Here is an 18,747-nt window from a genome sequence, read left to right as displayed (position 1 = left end):
AATACATTATAAAAGGTTTTTTGTGGTCTGCCCTTGAATTACTTTCTCCCACTGAAAACAATATTTTATGAATACAAATGCAGGGATATATTTGATCACTTTATAAGAAAAATGACCAAAATACACATACAAAAATGGTGCCATTGCTCCATTATACTCAAAAATCAGCTTTTAGGGGGATATCACCACCGACCCCACAGAAATACAAACTACCATCAGAGAATACTATAAACACCTCTACGCAAATTAGAAAATCGAGAAGAAATGGATAATTTCCTGGACACTTACACTCTCCCAAGACTAAACAAGGAAGAAGCTGAATCCCTGAATAGACCAATAGCAGGCTCTGAAATTGAGGCAATAATTAATAGCCTACCAACCAAAAAAAGTCCAGGACCAGATGGATTCACAGTTGAATTCTACCAGAGGTACAAGTAGGAGCTGGCACCATTCCTTCTGAAACTATACCAATCAATAGAAAAAGAGGGAATCCTCCCTAACTCATTTTATGAGGCCAACATCATCCTGCTACCAAAGCCTGGCAGAGACACAACAAAAAAAGAGAATTTTAGACCAATATCCCTGATGAACATCGATGCAAAAATCCTCAATAAAATACTGGCAAACCGGATTCAGCAGCACACCAAAAAGCTTATCCACCACGATCAAGTGGGCTTCATCCCTGGGATGCAAGGCTGGTTCAACACACGCAAATCAATAAACGTAATCCAGCATAGAAACAGAACCAAAGACAAAAACCACATGATTATCTCAATAGATGCAGAAAAGGCCTTTGACAAAATTCAACAGCCCTTCATGCTAAAAACTCTCAATAAATTTGGTATTGATGGAACGTATCTCAAAATAATAAGAGCTATTTATGACAAACCCACAGCCAATATCATACTGAATGGGCAAAAACTGGAAAAATTCCCTTCGAAAACTGGCACAAGACAGGGATGCCCTCTCTCACCACTCCTATTCAACATAGTGTTGGAAGTTCTGGCTAGGGCAATCAGGCAAGAGAAAGAAATCAAGGGTATTCAGTTAGGAAAAGAAGAAGTCAAATTGTCCCTGTTTGCAGATGACATGATTGTATATTTACAAAACCCCATTGTCTCAGCCCAAAATCTCCTTAAGCTGATAAGCAACTTCAGCAAAGTCTCAGGATACAAAATTAATGTGCAAAAATCACAAGCATTCTTATACACCAGTAACAGACAAACAGAGAGCCAAATCAGGAATAAACTTCCATTCACAATTGCTTCAAAGAGAATAAAATACCTAGGAATCCAACTTACAAGGGATGTAAAGGACCTCTTCAAGGAGAACTACAAACCACTGCTCAGTGAAATAAAAGAGGACATAAACAAATGGAAGAACATACCATACTCATGGATAGGAAGAATCAATATCATGAAAATGGCCATACTGCCCAAGGTAATTTATAGACTCAATGCCATCCCCATCAAGCTACCAATGAGTTTCTTCACAGAATTGGAAAAACTGCTGTAAAGTTCATATGGAACCAAAAAAGAGCCCGCATCTCCAAGACAATCCTAAGTCAAAAGAACAAAGCTGGAGGCATCACACTACCTGATTTCCAACTATACTACAAGGCTACAGTAACCAAAACAGCATGGTACTGGTACCAAAACAGAGATATAGATCAATGGAACAGAACAGAGTCCCCAGAAATAATACCACACATCTACAACCATCTGATCTTTGATAAACCTGAGAACAAGAAATGGGGAAAGGATTCCCTATTTAATAAATGGTGCTGGGATAATTGGCTAGTCATAAGTAGAAAGCTGAAACTGGATCCTTTCCTTACTCCTTATATGAAAATTAATTCAAGATGGATTAGAGACTTAAATGTTAGACCTAATACCATAAAAACCCTAGAAGAAAACCTAGGTAATGCCATTCAGGACATAGGCATGGGCAAGGACTTCTTGTCTGAAACACCAAAAGCAACAGCAACAAAAGCCAAAATTGACAAATGGGATCTCATTAAACTAAAGAGCTTCTGCACAGCAAAAGAAACTACCATCAGAGTGAACAGGCAACCTACAGAATGGGAGAAAATTTTTGCAATCTACTCATCAAAGGGCTAATATCCAGAACCTACAAAGAACTCAAACAAATTTACAAGAAAAAAACAAACAACCCCATCAAAAAGTGGGCAAAGGATATGAATAGACATTTCTCAAAAGAGGACATTCATACAGCCAACAGACACATGAAAAAATGCTCATCATCACTGGCCATCAGAGAAATGCAAATCAAAACCACAATGAGATACCATCTCACACCAGTTAGAATGGCAATCACTAAAAAGTCAGGAAACAACAGATGCTGGAGAGGATGTGGAGAAATAGGAACACTTTTACACTGTTGGTGGGATTGTAAACTAGTTCAACCATTATGGAAAACAGTATGGCGATTCCTCAAGGATCTAGAACTAGAAGTACCATATGACCCAGCCATCCCATTACTGGGTATATACCCAAAGGATTATAAATCATGCTGCTATAAGGACACACGCACATGTATGTTCATTGTGGCACTATTCACAATAGCAAAGACTTGGAATCAACCCAAATATCCATCACTGACAGACTGGATTAAGAAAATGTGGCACATACACACCATGGAATACTATGCAGCCATCAAAAAGGATGAGTTTGTGTCCTTTGTTGGGACATGGATGCAGCTGGAAACCATCATTCTCAGCCAACTATCACAAGAACAGAAAACCAAACACCGCATGTTCTCACTCATAGGTGGGAACTGAACAATGAGATAACCTGGACTCTGGAAGGGGAACATCACACACCAGGGCCTATCACATGGAGGGGTCAGGAGGGAGGGATTGCATTGGGAGTTATACCTGATGTAAATGACAAGTTGATGGGTGCTGACGTGTTGATGGGTGCAGCACAGCAACATGGCACAAGTATACATATGTAACAAACCTGCACATTATGCACATGTACCCTAGAACTTAAAGTATAATAATAAAAAAAAAATCAGCTTTTAGTTTATTTGTAAACTTTTTGTCAGAGATGTTCTGCTGAAAACCAAAAGGCCAAAGAACAAAGAAGAATTCTGTAGCCTCTCCAATAGTTGTTTGCTTTTCCTTTCTATTCCAGCTAGTAGTCTACAGATTCATGTTGGAGGGTATTAGAATTTTTGTTTCTAAAACATTTTTCATGTTAACAAATTAGACAACTCACCTTTTATTCCTCTATTATTTTAATTGTAGTGTATTTTAAATGCTTAACATTAGATATTTTCTTTTAGAAAAGAGAAAAATATCATTATAATTTTGTGTACTAGTCAAGATACCAGTGATTGCTGTTTTAAAAAATAACGTACATATATATCACTGGCTAAACCCAATAAGTATTTCTTTGCCCCTTATGCAAAGAGTGGTGCAGGTTGGTGGGCTCTACTGTGTGGCACTCTGTGCTGTGACTCAGGGATCCTATACTACTCAACTGTTTGGCTTTGCAGTGTGTTGCCTTGTGCTCCCAACCACATGAAGAGAAGTGAGAAAGACAGCATGTAGAAGGTACCCCCAAATTTTAATCATCATACTGAGAACTGATATAATGCATTTCCACTTGCATTTCATTTGCTAGCACATCCCACATAGCCTACTGCAGTAGCTATAGGGAAACTGGGATATATAGAGGGACATAGGAATATTGGTAAGAATAAACAGTCCCTGCTAGCTATCAAATTTAATAGTCAATAGCTCTGTTTTCTTATTTTTAAATGGGAGACAAGTATATATTATCTGTAAAGAAAAAGCATGGGACATTTAATTTCAAGAGATCACATAGAGATCTAGGATTTATAAATATAAAATTATGAATCTGAGATACTAATTTCCATTTTGTTTAATGATAATATGTGTGCATAATACTAAAGTTGCTGCTTATTCATCTAGCATAATAGCAATTCAATTCCCTTAGCGTCAGCAAGGATGCCAAATAATTTCTTATCTTACACAATTTTTCATCAATGTTGTACTTTTCTTATTGGCAGAAGTGATTATTTAAAGTATCACATTCTTAAACATCTATTAAATATTATCATCTGCATAAATCTAGATTAACATGTTATACCACATTTTTCTCATATTCTACTCATTTCAGAATTGAATGTCCTGAAAATATCCCAGTTGAAACTCTTTTAGTCTCTCTAACTTGTACAGATAAGGATGGAAGTGCTCCCAATAACAATATAACATATCATTTGATTATGGATGCCTTTTCAAATGGAACATTTACCCTCACAAACAATGAACTGAGAGTGAGTATTTTTAAGTTGCTCTCTGATTGTGTCCCTGTGATTAACCTTAGATAGAAAAATATTTTATTTTCATGATTATAAAATTCTTAATGAACTACAGTAATTCAAATAGCTGATGGCAGAATTTGTTCCTGGATTTTTAATTGAACCTTAAATTACCAACAACATATCTTACTTTGAGATGAATGCTGGAATGCAATTTTGATCTTTGGAACTGAACTAGGAAGGTTATAAATTTCCTAAAACAAATGGCTCTGTAATAAAATACTGTCTATTTCTTTGGAATGTGTCAAAACTACTGAAACGGGTTAATTCCCTTGACCCCTATGCAGGACTTGTGAAGGGGGTGGCTCATTTACTCAGCCCTCAGCTCTAAACCCCTCACAGGATGGGGAGCTCACAGGTGAGCGGGTGCGGGGGCTGGGACTCATACCTCTGGGCACTGGCAGGAGTACAGCTCTGTGCTTCACCATGGCGTCTAAGGGGGTACCTGTGACCCTGGAGCCCCAGAGGGCATGTGTTACAGTGTGCTCTTTTAGCTTTTATGTCCATCCATGTACAGCTTAAGTGTTTAACAGCTCAGTGGAGGGTCAGGGTGACAGCCTTTCACACCCATCCTCTTGGTACCTAAGTTCTTGTCCAGCATCCAGGAAGAATCAGGCCGCACAAATGAACTGAAGAGTGGTGAATGTAGAATATTTTATTGAGTGGTGGAAGTGACTCTCAGTGTGATGGGGAGCTGGACAGGGGATGGAGTGGGAAGGTGGTCTTCCTCTGGAATTTGGCTCCAATCGAACTCTTCTCTGAAGTCCCACTGTCAAGCTGCTCTCTCTGATGTCCAGCTGCTGCTTTTCTTCTCTCCTTCTCTGCTGCTCAGCCACTCTGCTGCTCTGCTGCCCCTCTGCCAGTGGAGCCTGGGATTATGGGTACAGGATGTGGGGTGGGGCAGGCCAAGATGGTTTTGGAAAAGGCAACATTTGGATGGGAAAGCAGGAATACATGTTCTCACTTTGGGCCATAGTCCTAGGCTTGGGGGTGTGGCCTTAGCTGGGGACCACCCTCTTCTACCCATTATTTCCTTGCCTCCTGTCCATATCACTGCCATAGTTACTTTTAATAAATATATTCAATAACTATCAAATATGGTATATGAAGATAATTAATGTGCATACTTTTTTACTGTATTCTGGGATGTGCCATAGCTCAAATATTTTACCAATTAAAGAAATCTAGAACTTTATTTCCAATAAATGTTGAGACCTAAGTCAGGCTATATGTTGTTATACTCACATATTTTTAAAAGAATAGGTGGGGTTAGATTAGACATTGTGTTCAACAAAGATTCCTGGGTAATGGCTGAACATTGCTATCATAAAAGTTGTTCAAACCCATGTTGAGTTTGTTTTCATTAACAGATAAGAAACAAAACACGGTTTGTATGAGTAGACACAGGTAACAAGCACTTCTTTTTTACCTTATTTTGATACTGAATTCATTGCAAATGGACCTCTATCCAAGTTGCATTCCATACAAACCCCTAACATTATCATTCTCTGTCTTATACTTTGTGGCTGAGATGCACAGAACCACTTTCACAATCTTAAAACAATGGATGGCCTTCACCTCGCTTTTAGTTCTGCTGTTCATGCTATTCATACTGTTAGAAATTCTTCCTCAGTTATGTTGTGTCCCCAGTACTCACACACTTCTGCATAGCCCTCATGGCTTTGTTTGAGATTGTTTCTTTTAAGAGCCATCCCTGATATTTCTTCTCCCTCTTGTCTGGATTAGGCACATCTCATTGGGTTCTTGCAACATTTTGTATCTCTCCCACCATAGCACTAATTACACGTTCCATCTGTTTCTCCCGTTAGATGGTAAAAGAAAAAAATCTGTTATTAAACTAGTTTCTGACATATGTTTTTAGAGATATATATATTGATTAATGAACAATGAATGGATATAAATTTACCAATTGATAGAAGAAATAAGACCTCGTGTTTGATCAGTAGGGTGACTGTAGTTTGCAACAATCCATTGTATAATTCAAAATAGAAGAAAATAATATAGATATTTCTAGTGTAAAGAAAAGACAAATATTTAAGGTGATGGATATCCCAATTACACTGATTTGATCTTTACAAATTATACAAATATATTGTTGCATGTACCCCAAAATATGTACATTATGTATCAATAAAAAATAAACTAAAAATGCTGAATGAGTAAATAAAATGAACAAAATTATACTGTAAAAGTCGTTTTTGTAAGACATTGATAGGATTTAATAACATTATTGCCAGATGCATCAATGCCACATTTTCATAATTCCTTGCAATTAGAATATATTGTTGATATGACTAGAATATCAAAACAGATACTTGTAAACTACATATGTTACATTTGTATCCTGATAATGATGGAAAATAATACAATATCAAAAATATCCTCAATTAGGAATACGAAGATCATGGCATGAAAAACATTTCTTTGAATCTCCCTTATTCATGCAACTCTAACAAGAATAAAACAAATAAAACAAGCATACAAAATACATGAGTAAACAACAACAAAATTTTTGTAGTGGACCTGTTCTAATTTGACTAAAACCATAAAACCGGCCACATAAATGTCCTAGAAGCAAAACCATTGACACAGAGTATTTTATGATGGCTTTCTACCTTTGCCTGAAAATTATGAAAAAGTAATCTTTATTAAATTCCCTGGCATATGGTATAACCTCTTTTTCTTTTTTCCAACTATTATTGGAAGGAGAACAATAGTATTTTTCTCAAAGGGTGATTAAGTTCAGAAAAAGTCATAAAGTGGCAACATCCTTATCTTAAAGAAGCTAGAGAAAAGAAGCTAGTGTGTAAAAAAATAAACTGACACAATTTTAATGCTTAGGGAATAAAACATTTACTGGAAGAACATAGAAAGAACATGTGTTTGGCTCTCCAATGATGTTTGAGTTTTAAACTCATAAAAGGGCATAATTAAAATATAATTTTTTTAAATTAAAAATAAAACATTTGTTCTTAGATGCCATACATTGGCATATGTATTATATTAATGAGATAAAATGAGATTAGCAATCACTCAAAACTATGATTTATAATAAGCACCAACAATGTTATGTTAAAATAATGATTATAGCTCTAGTAAACTATTAGATATTAACTTTAAATTTACCTTTACTCATGGAGGAATGATATTCACCAGGGTGCCAGTGATAGCCATGTAATTGTAATGTTTAACAATGAATTACTATTTAATGAATCCAAATGATTTCATATGCAATATATTGAACTTATTAATAAAATAATAAAAAGGAATATTTCTTTAAGTCAGTATTACTAATCATGTATTTTATGAGGTTATTTCTCTTTAATGAGCATTGACCTGAAAAATCACCCCAATATATTTTTACTAGTCAATTCATTTTTTAAATTATTATTTTATGATGTAATATTTGATATTAGATAACATAAGTAACATATTTGCAAGTAATAAAGCATAGCAATAAAATGAACCCCTGAGCCTATCATCTCACTTCAGAAATTGAATATTACTAAGAGCTGTGCTGCTACCCTTTGCCATCCCTCATCCTGAATTTTGTGTTTGTCATTGACTTGGGGATTTTATAGTTTTGTCATCAATGTACATATTACTAGATAACCTTGTTATGTTTGCTTAGTTCTTGACCTTTAAAAAAGTGGTATACCTATGCAGTCTTCTGTAACTTGATACTTGATTCATTATGTGTTTGAGTCATTATTGTTTAGGGAGTACTTGTTTATCATATCTATCATCTGTCTGTCTATTTATCATCTATCTATCTGTCTATCAGTCACTTAGTTGCTGTAATGTTCCATTATATATCTTAATATTCCATTGTATGACTATAACCATTCTCCCATTGGTAGAGATTTGAATTTCCTCCTGGTTTTTCTGTGTTATGTATATCATTGTAATGAGCATTCTTGTGTGTTTCTCTTAGTGCCCCCCAGATCAGAACTGCTATGTTATAATGTATTTAAACGTTCAGCTGTATGAGTTAGTGCCAAGTTGCTTTCCAAAGAGGTTGTACCAGCTTATACTGTCACCTGAAATGGATATGCATTGCTTTTGAGCAATATTCTTATAATAACTGCTACTGTCACATCGTTTAACATGTTTTTGCCTAACTGATAATGAGATCGCACATCATTCCATATATTCACCAAATATGTGAATAAACATTAAATATTTGTGTTTCCTTTGTGTGAAAAGCATAATCATGTCTTTATCCATTCTGTTTTGTTATTATTGGTGTGATATACTCTGATATTTTGGAAAATATCCTATATTTTCTTGTAAATATTTTTACAAGTGGCATTTCATATTTAAGTTTTTCTAAATTAAAAGAACTTATTTTGTGGTCTGCAGTAAAGTAGGAATGCAATTAATTATTTTTCACTATTTAGAGCACCTACTCTCACAGTGATATTTCTACAGAGACTTCTAATGCTATCTCTGAAACATATAGGATTTCCATAGATGCTGTGTCTGCCTCTGGCTATTTCCTTATTGTAGTTGTAGTTCTTTTCATTGTTAAATTTATGTCTGTATTTTCATATTCTCTTAATATCGATAGAAAAGGCATACAATAAATTTACAAAATAATTACTGGTGTAAATTGTTAACTTCCTGACTCATATATGATTCAGTGCCATTGTTCTCTTTGTTACTTTATCTATTTAGAATATAGACTACAGAATTCTAATATTGAAAAGCACCTTAGAGATTACTTAATATGCTACTTCATTCACGAAAAACTATTTTGCCCCATTTGACTGTTTCATTTACGGACTCTGATTTCTATAATTCTGGGAACACTGTAGAATTTTGAGAAAACAGTTTTATTCACCTATCCTTTTTGCACAAACTCAGTATCCAGTTGCTACACATAACTTCCCTCCTTACTAGGTATTGGCTGTTTGTTGAGAAAAAATAGTTAATGTGAATGTGGCTGAGGCACAAAAAAGATCTTCAGAAGAACTGAAGACACAGCACGCGATCACATTCTTTCCACTCCTCCCCTTGGATGGCCCCAGACATACTCTAGGCTACAACCACCCTGAGGATTGTGAAGGGCAAGACTCTTGCCACTTCCCTTTGTATTTAATGTTATTAAAGATCCTGAAAGCATCATGCCTGCCATGCACATTCTTCCCAGGAGAGTAAAGTGAAAGAGCAAAAATATGAGATGCTTTGACCCCTCCCAGCAGAATGGATCTCAAGTTCTGTTTTTGTGTAATTTTGAAGCTTGCAATTCGAAGCTTGCTGCCTACAGATTATTTCCACTAATACCCAGATCTAACTCATTTTGAAAGAACACAAATTCATGACTACTTTTTTCCACATCATAGTAACTATTTATGAAGATAATGCATAAGAAAATGGCAATCTATGACAAATGAATCAGTGCGAACAAATGCACATAAATATGATACCCTACTTTTGCTCTTAGCATACTTTTACAATGTATGGTAATAATTACAAAGTGCCAGAATATGAAGTAATATCATCTTAGTTTTGCAATAAATTTATAGTTGTATGTTATAAAATTTTGCAGTACAGAATCCACTAGCTACATATACCTTTGAGCTCATGAAATGTGTTTTGTCCAAATTGAGATATGCTATAGTTTTCAATTAAGCAAAGAATTTCATAGAATTAGAATGAACAAACATGTAAACATCTCATCAATATTTTTGATATTGATTGTAATTTAAAATGCTAGCATTTGGGATATGTTTGACTAAATAAAATACTTTATTAAAATTAATATTACCTGCTTATTTGTATTATTTCAAAATATGGCTACTAGAAAGGTTTAAATTTCATATGTGGCACACATTTATGACTCATATTCCTATTGGACAATGCTGTTCTAGAATATCACTTTCACTAATTTGTTACCAATATAAGTTTCGTATGTCTTCATTTTGGATTCATGCAAATAACAAAAGAGATGTTTAACCAAAGAAAACAAAGTGAACCATTGATACACTGTTTTTCATCTACAGATTGGACCTAGACATCTGGATTTTGATAACGCTATTTTTGCAGGAATGCATTTCAAACATACATTGTTTGTGAAAGTGTCTGATGAAGGAAGTCCTGTACTATCAAGTAAGAAATTTCTAATTTGAAATATTAAAATAGTTTGACATAGAAAGCACCCAGTGCATTTAAAAATTGTGTCTCAGAAGTTTGTCATATTTATAAGTATTCAAATAATCTGTTATAATAACGTATGCAATATATTATTATATTAACTTATTTAGTGCTCATGCACAGCTATTTAAAAACTGAGTCTACATAAAAACAAACTAGAGAATGAAACCCAAATGTTTAATACAGCACATTACAGTTATTAAAATACAATGTCAAAAAATAAACATTTTTAGAATACTTGTGTATTTAAAATACTTCTCAAGGAATTATTTGTTTATTCTACTTTAGAGAAAATACTAATATTCAGATTCTCATAGTAAATTGCATTTCTTTCATTATTATGCTGAAGTATTTTGATTATATTTCAATTTGATGAATAGTTTGTCAGATTTTGGAAACTATGGTCTTTAATTCAGAATAGTAGCATTTATATATAAACACACTATAAAAAACAATTGCTTTGACAGGTGTTCAAAAAGAATCAATGGAATGTTTTACTCCTAAACTTATTTCCAAATGCTCTATGATTGAAAAGGTAATAATTTAATAAAACTTATCAGTATAAATGTATAATTTATGCCCTGAGATTTTAGTATAAAATATAATAAATGTAATATAATAGGAGGTGTTAATTAAAAAGATAAAAAGGATTATTGAAGAAAACACATTATTACCTCAGCTATATTTTTATGTGCTTTCTTTTCCATAGCAATTATTACAGTCATTGTAAGCGTGAGTCGCATAAATGAACTGAATCCAATTGGAACTGCATCAGCATTTGCCTTCAGTGTATTTGAAAATAGTCCAGTTGATACGCTAGTTGGAAAAGTTACATTTACTGATGCAGACTGGCCATTTAATAATATGAAATATACCATTGTTGGAGGCAATTTGGGAACACCTCCCAAATTTTACATTGAACCAGATACAGGTATTGTAAAAACGCTGATACCAATTAATCATAAAAGTAAAGATCTCATATACACTCATTGGAAATGTATTTTATTTAGAAACTGTGATCATGAGAACATCTTAAAAACTTTCTCTTGAACTATTTAATGTTCGCCTGGATTTGTTAGCTGTATCCATAAATTCTTACTTACCTAAGGCAAAGCACTAAAGCTTTGATCTTTGCTATATTGATCTTTTATATAAAGCCTATGCACTTGTGCTTTTCCATGTATCCAAGAACGTGACTTAACAGGTGAATAAAATAGTGCATAGTTTAATACCTGTTATAATTACACTTTAGGGGTATGAATATATAATGAATTTATTTGTATTAGTTAATTTCTATTCATTATTGTAATAATTTCATTTATAGAATTAACATTTTAGAATATATTGCAAGTATTTACTAATCCTGGGATAACAGGTCTCCCTTTATTTTTGCATCAGGAGTGATAAAGCTATTAGATTCACTAGACAGAGAAATTGAATCACAGTACAAGATAGCTGTGAAAGTAACAGACTTGGACAACGATGCCATCCCTGATCCCCTCAGACAGAGAAGTGGTACTGCTCAGGTGACCATCAATGTTCTGGTAAGAATGAGTCACTGCTTGTGACATTGTTATCCCTTTGAAAGCACATTCTGGAGAAATAAAAATGAGGGGAAGTTGTAAATGGTTATATTTCAGAGTCCTTGGTATGGATCTAAATTGAGAGAGTAGCATATTGGTCCAAAAATATTCTAATTGTAACATACATTGATACAATTGTCATTATATGCAAATTAACCTGTGTGACTTCTAAACTAATTTGATTGTCTTACAAATCTGAACTTGGATGAAAGGTGCTGATACCTCTGGTTGTATTTCAGAAGTTGTTGGAGGGATTATTTTGTGGTTAAACATATTTCCATAAGCAAGCAAACATATGTCCTAGAGCTTTAAGAAGTTACTTTGATACATTTTAATCCATTTCAGTGGTTTGCCTGCCTCTTCTCACCCTCTCTGGTTTTCAAGGAAGAAATATCTTAATATTTTTTACTAATAAAGATTCTGAGAGATCAGCCTCAGAGTCTCACAAACATGAAGTATAGAGGCAAAAAATTCTAAGTTTTTTTTTTTTAATTAATGCAAGAATATATTTTACTTGGCTTGTTCAAGGCTTACATCAATAAAATTCTGTACATTACTTTCATTGGCAGACGCATATAGAAAGAAAAATTTGCCTTTATAGGTAGTGCCAATTTTTTTATCTTATGATTTTGTTTACACTCTTTTTGGTGCTTGAGAACAGTAAGAATTCTAACACTGGATCCTATGGAAAAGACAATAACTTCTCATGAAAATATTTAAAACCACAAACATTGTTTAAAGCCTGTGCGTACTCTTGCATGGTGAACACTTGCATATGTGTTCTTAGTGAGCTAAAATAGTTAGCGGTGGTCATGACTCAGTGTTACAATCCCCACTTTAGGCTTATTATGTCTGGAAAACACAATAAACCAGGCCAAAAATCTTTGTAGGGAGAAATTTAATAAAGTGACTTGCATGGCTTCAGCAATGACTCAGAGGATGTCATAAGCTAATGAACCTACTCTCCTTATGCCAGCTTTCAATAATACATCCCAATACACTCTAAGGTACAGTTTCTCAGTAGATGTCCTTCATAGTTGCACTTCTGCAAACTTACTAGTGTCACTTTCATTTTGTGTGTGAATTCCTACATTCCAATAAGTATGAGAATAAACAATCTCTGTTCTTCATCTGTAAAATCATTCAAATTTGTTCTCTAATGGGACTAGAAGGATTGGTTCAGGAAAGAATACTTGATTTCTTGAGAGTAGGCAAAAGGCTATACATTTCCCACCATCAGATGGGTTAACTTAACATTGCTGAAGATACTGTTACTAAATTTAAATACCTTTTCTCTAAAAATACTTTCAACCAAACTTTAGGTAGAAGTTATCAAAATGCATCATTTAGAAAAAATAAGTTGAAGCCAAAATTCTCTAGCACAATAAAGTTTATTATACTACACTTTGTTCAAAAAAAGACTGAAGCTGACATATGAAGTTACACACAATAGAATATTATTATATAAAGCCAGGGCAGATGGATGAATTTTATCTATAAGAATAAACAAATAACAAAAATTTATGTTATTTATAAATGGAAGTTTAATACTGTTATAGACTGAATGATTATACCTCCCCTCTCAGTTCACACATTGAAGCCGTAACTCCCAGTGTGACTGCATTTGGAAACTACTCGTACTTGTATTTGGAGGTAATTAGGATTAGATGAAGAAATAAAGGTGAGAACATGGTGTGATGGTATTCGTGTCCTTGTAAGAAAAGACATCAGAGAGCTTGGTCTCCCTCTCTGCCATGTGAGGACACAATGAGAAGGTGGCTACCTGCAAACCAGGAAGGGAACCCTCACCAGAAACTGAACACTGCCAGATCTTTATCTTGGACTTTCCAACCTCTAGAACCGTGAGAAAATAATTTCTTTTGTTTAAGCCATGCTGTGTATGGTATTTTGTAATGGCTGTTCAAAGTATCCTAAGAGAAATACTAATTTTGGTTTAGCAAAAATGTTAGAAAGTTATAGTATTAAAACATATATTTCTAGTAAATGATAGATACATATATATATCTCAATGGAAAATAATAGTAAGTCTAGGATCCAAGTGATAAAATAGTAGGTTAATGATAAATTATTACATAAATGTGTTAGAGTAAGAACCCATTTTGGAAAACAATGAACACCATTTCCTACTTTAAAAATATAAAAAAATTAATATGTAATATAATCTTTAATATGAAGAAACATGAAAATAATTATGAAATGTTAATTTAGGAAGGGTCATCACAAGGCAAGCATCAATTGTTATTATATGCAAATTAACCTGTGTGGCATCTAAGCGAGTTGAGACCTCATGTAGGACAAGATTGGTAGGTCTAACTACAGAGACAGTTAACCTGTCTTCAGTTCAAAAATAGCATAAAGGAAATTAAAAAGGAAACAAAACATTAGCACAAATATATTTGAAGCATTTATAAAGTAATTTCAAATATTAATATTTTAGTCAATAAAGAGCTTTTTATAAATCAGAAAGAAAAATTCTCAACAGGAATTGAAAGTTAATATATGAAAAATATTACCAACTTTACTAGCAAGTAAAGAAAGGAAAATGAAACAATCTAATTTCTATTTTTGTATTGAATTATAAAATAAAGCAGATGATATTTTTTGTCGGAAATGGTATGGGGAATTGACAGCTCATTTCTCTGGGAATTCAAATTGAATTGGCACTAGGTTTTTCTGAAGGTTTTGGGCAACACATGCAAATTAATATTCACATTTTATGTGTGAAGAAGCTCTTGTTTACAGTTAAATAATGAACCTAGCATGGTTATTGAAACTAGAGCCAGACCTTAGTCCCAGCCCTTTAGTCACAATACTCTTCTATTTTTTGACAAAAACATAACCACAAAGACTACTCTCATGATTCCTGTGGTGATAAAGTATCTGAAATCATAGCAATCATTATTTTATAAACATCTGGAAATCTTTCATAGATGGTTTTTCATGTGATTAAATATTTTTCTCCACATGATCTCTATGTCTTGAAAATTTTAATTGAAGCAATTCTGGTACAGAGTGTCTACCTTTTGTTTCTAAAACAACAACAAAAGACTCCTAATATAGCACCCAAAAAACCACATATACACAATTCTGCTATGTCCTCCCAGATAAACTAATTTCCAAATGTATGTTAGTTAGCACGTCTTAATGAGATAAATTTTACAGATGCCATTAGCTATTGCCAACTTCAAATTGGTTATTGCCAATTGATATATTGATCTGAAGCTCATGTTTCTAAGAAAACTCAGGTCATGATAATAAACTGCATTATGATAAACTGGTTGCTAGAAAATGCATATTTCACAGAAGCAGGAATTGGGTGGCACACGTCTTTGTTTTGACAAAATCAGGCACTAGATTTTCAAGTAATATTTTAAAAGGAAGGGAAGTTCAGCACACATCCCACTTTCACCCTACAAATAATTATCACCAGTTTTTTTGTTGTTGTTGTTTGTTTGTTTTTGAGACGGAGTCTCGCTCTGTCACCTAGGCTGAAAGGCAGTGGCATGATCTCAGCTCACTGCAACCTCCGCCTCCCAGGTTCAAGCGATTCTCCTTCCTCAGCCTCCCGAATAGCTGGGATTACAGGCATGCACCACCACGCCCAGTTAAATTTTGTATTTTTAGTAGAGATGGGGTTTCACCATGTTGGTCAGGATGGTCTCAATCTCTTGACATCATGATCCGCCTGCCTCCGCCTCCCAAAGTGCTGGGATAACAGGCCTGAGCCACCGCACCTGGCCATATCATGTGTTTTATAATAAAGGCAATTCCTAACTACTGTGACTTTCAAGGATATTTGAAATCTCTCTTGGCTACTGTCGTTACCTAATGACGTCTACACATCTGCTTTCTCCTTGGATCATAGCACCAGCTTTAAGAACTCTGGATTTTGAATTCAATTTAATGCATCCTTTACTCCCTCCTGTACATCTTAGTATTCTTCTTATCCTTCAAGGCCCAATGCATTCACTTTACATGAAGCTTCACTTTTTAAATACAGTGCAAACGTTGGGCCAAACTGTATGGTAGTGCCTCTGGTCATTCTGAGAACTAACTTATCTGCTTTCAAAAAGCTTGCAGCCTGGTATAGTTATTCTTATCCAGGTTGCGTGTCACCCACTAAGATGCTCCATTTGGGGTTGTAAGATCTACAAATTTGTTTCAAATGTAAATTACAGATAACTCAAATTAAGCTATGAAAGAACAAATTGCTGCTGCCTCTTGCTGTTGCTGATTCCAGTGTTAACGGTGGAGGGTGTTCAGGTTCTTGGCCTCTTGAAAACAGCATTGGACAAAACACACAAAGCAAGGAAGAAATGATGGCTTTTACTGAAAACAAAAGTACACTCCACCGTGTGGGAGCGGACCTGAGCAGAGGGGCTCAAAGGCCCCGTTACAGAATTTTGGGGCATTTAAACATCCACTACTTGGGGTACACCCTATGTAAATGAAGAGGATGAAGTAAAGTTACATTTACTTGGCCTACCGACCTATGAAGAGGATATTTCCTGTCATATCTGAAGCATAAATCGGCTTACGTTCCCTGCCTCCAGACCCTATTTTCCTGCCTCATCTCCCGCCTGAGAGATGTGATCCCCATAAATCTTTGTGGGAGGCAGAGGGACCGATGATCTTTTTTCTGTAACTGCTCATACTGGTTGAGGCATAGTCCCTATCTGTTGGGGATCACAGAACTCATCCTGCTCTATCTAGTGGAAGCAGGGTAGCTTCTTGATAGCCAGGGCTGGTGTCTTCGCCTGGAACTGGCTGGAACCTTTGTTGCATGATCATCTGAAGGAGGATAGTCTCTAGGGGAGAGGAAATGAATTTGGTTAAAATATTTAATGGGAACTTCAGGGAGTGGATACCTATGCTGTCAGAAATGTTTGTTATAAAGATTTGCAGAAGAAAAAACAAAACTTGGTGTTTTCTCGAATCCATGTGTTTCCTTAGAGTCTTAGCACAAAGATTCCATTTTGGTTTGGTTTGGTCTGTTGGGGCCTAGTGCATGAGCTGAGTCCAAAACAATGGCCTCCCAGAATTTTGTTTTAAATATTCCCCCTTTTTGGTCAGGTTCTCACTTAGGTGAGAGTGTGACTAAAACTTAAGGCCTTAGCACCACTCTCAGTTACCATCATTTTGGGTTTCTGGTCTCAGCACGTCACTTATAGGTTACAGTGTCCTTATTGTTGCACATTTCTTTCAGCTCTTGTCATTCCTGTTGAAGAGAGACCATATGACATTCTAGAGGTGGCTGCTTGCATGCATTTAAAACCTTTAAGAGAATACAGCTCACCAGGGAGACTATTATTATGACTATTGGGAGGATAATACCAACAGTTCAGTGTATGCTCCTTACCCAGGGTCCCCATAAACCAAACCACCTAAAATTAAATAGATTAAAGAATGAGCTAAATGAAGAGTTTACTCTCTTGACTACGTGGTCTTTTCATTAATCCTCTACAACTGAATTTTTATAATCTGCATTTGATGTATTTCTTCATAGGCCACAAGTGTCAGCAGCTGCACAGGTACTTTTCTGTTTACTAAATTCTATTATTTAGCATAACTTTCACAAGAGAATTCAAAGTCTGTTGTGTGACGATAACCTTTAAACTAGAATTAGCTATAGAGCCTATCATGAGGTATACATTTCTAATCATTGCTTCTTTTACCTTAAACCATGGAAAAAGGACCTAACAAATGATGCCCTTCTAGAAGAGTAAAGGCGTCCTGTCAGGATACTCTTTAACCCACGATGTGGATTAAGAGGAAACTAATGTTTTGTTTTTGACTGATTATGAGGCAATGTATGTGCCATTAAAGTTTCTTACCTACATTGGGCCTTCATCTTTATCTATCAAAGATAAGGTTATCTATGTATAAGGCTGGTGACCAACTCCTTCACAAATAAAACTATAACCCCATAAGTGCACGTAATAGAATGCTTTTTTTTATCTGTAGAGGCATAAGCAAGAAAAAAAAATTCAAAGAAAAGAGTTTCATGATAGTAAAAGTCTTAACCTGTGAACTTGGGAAAGGCTGTTCACATCAAGGATGCCATGTTCTTCTGAGGAGAAATGTCCCGGGTTAACTTTACCCTTGTTAAGATTTTACAGATTATTGGTAAAATACAATCCAATGGGTACACAGTTCCAAAAGTGTGGTGGGATCTCAGTTGTGAAACTATGAACCCAAAGCCCAAGTTCCTGAAGTTTTGCTGTAGTGTGGATGGCAAGGACAGTCTTTCTCCAATGTTCTCAGAGGATCCAGACCATGAAAAGTTTTTTTTACCTGGTGAAAATACAGTATAGCATAATAATCTGTTATAACATCAGCCCTCTTGCATGGGAAAACTTTTATACAACCAGAAAACATGCATTGACAGTGACAACTGAATGAAATCCCTTTACAAACTGTTTAAATGGCCTACCAAGTGACCAAATGTACATGAAGCTTTAATTATCTGCCCAGGAATATGGGATCAAGCACTGGTTATAAACTATTTAAACAATTTCAGTATCAGCTGGTTTAACATGAAAATCTGACAAAGTATTTTCTTGGTGTTTAGTTAATTTTTGTTCTACTTGGGTCA

The 18,747-nt window shown here is 34.9% G+C and overlaps 1 long non-coding RNA gene across 1 annotated transcript in view; it reads left to right on the top strand.

Annotated features, from left to right (window-relative positions):
• The first annotated feature begins 10,397 nt into the window (after positions 1-10,397).
• The window catches only part of LOC126951247 (uncharacterized), a 65,798-nt gene continuing 57,448 nt past the window's right edge, over positions 10,398-18,747 (top strand). The window contains exons 1-3 of the long non-coding RNA XR_007724403.1: positions 10,398-10,503; positions 11,258-11,479; positions 11,947-12,092. This is a non-coding gene — a long non-coding RNA (uncharacterized LOC126951247). The remainder of the gene's footprint in view (positions 10,504-11,257; positions 11,480-11,946; positions 12,093-18,747) is intronic.

Source organism: Macaca thibetana, chromosome 3, assembly GCF_024542745.1.
Source record: "Macaca thibetana thibetana isolate TM-01 chromosome 3, ASM2454274v1, whole genome shotgun sequence".
Classification (NCBI taxonomy): Eukaryota; Metazoa; Chordata; class Mammalia; order Primates; family Cercopithecidae; genus Macaca; species Macaca thibetana.
This window is presented reverse-complemented; position numbering and strand designations above follow the sequence as displayed.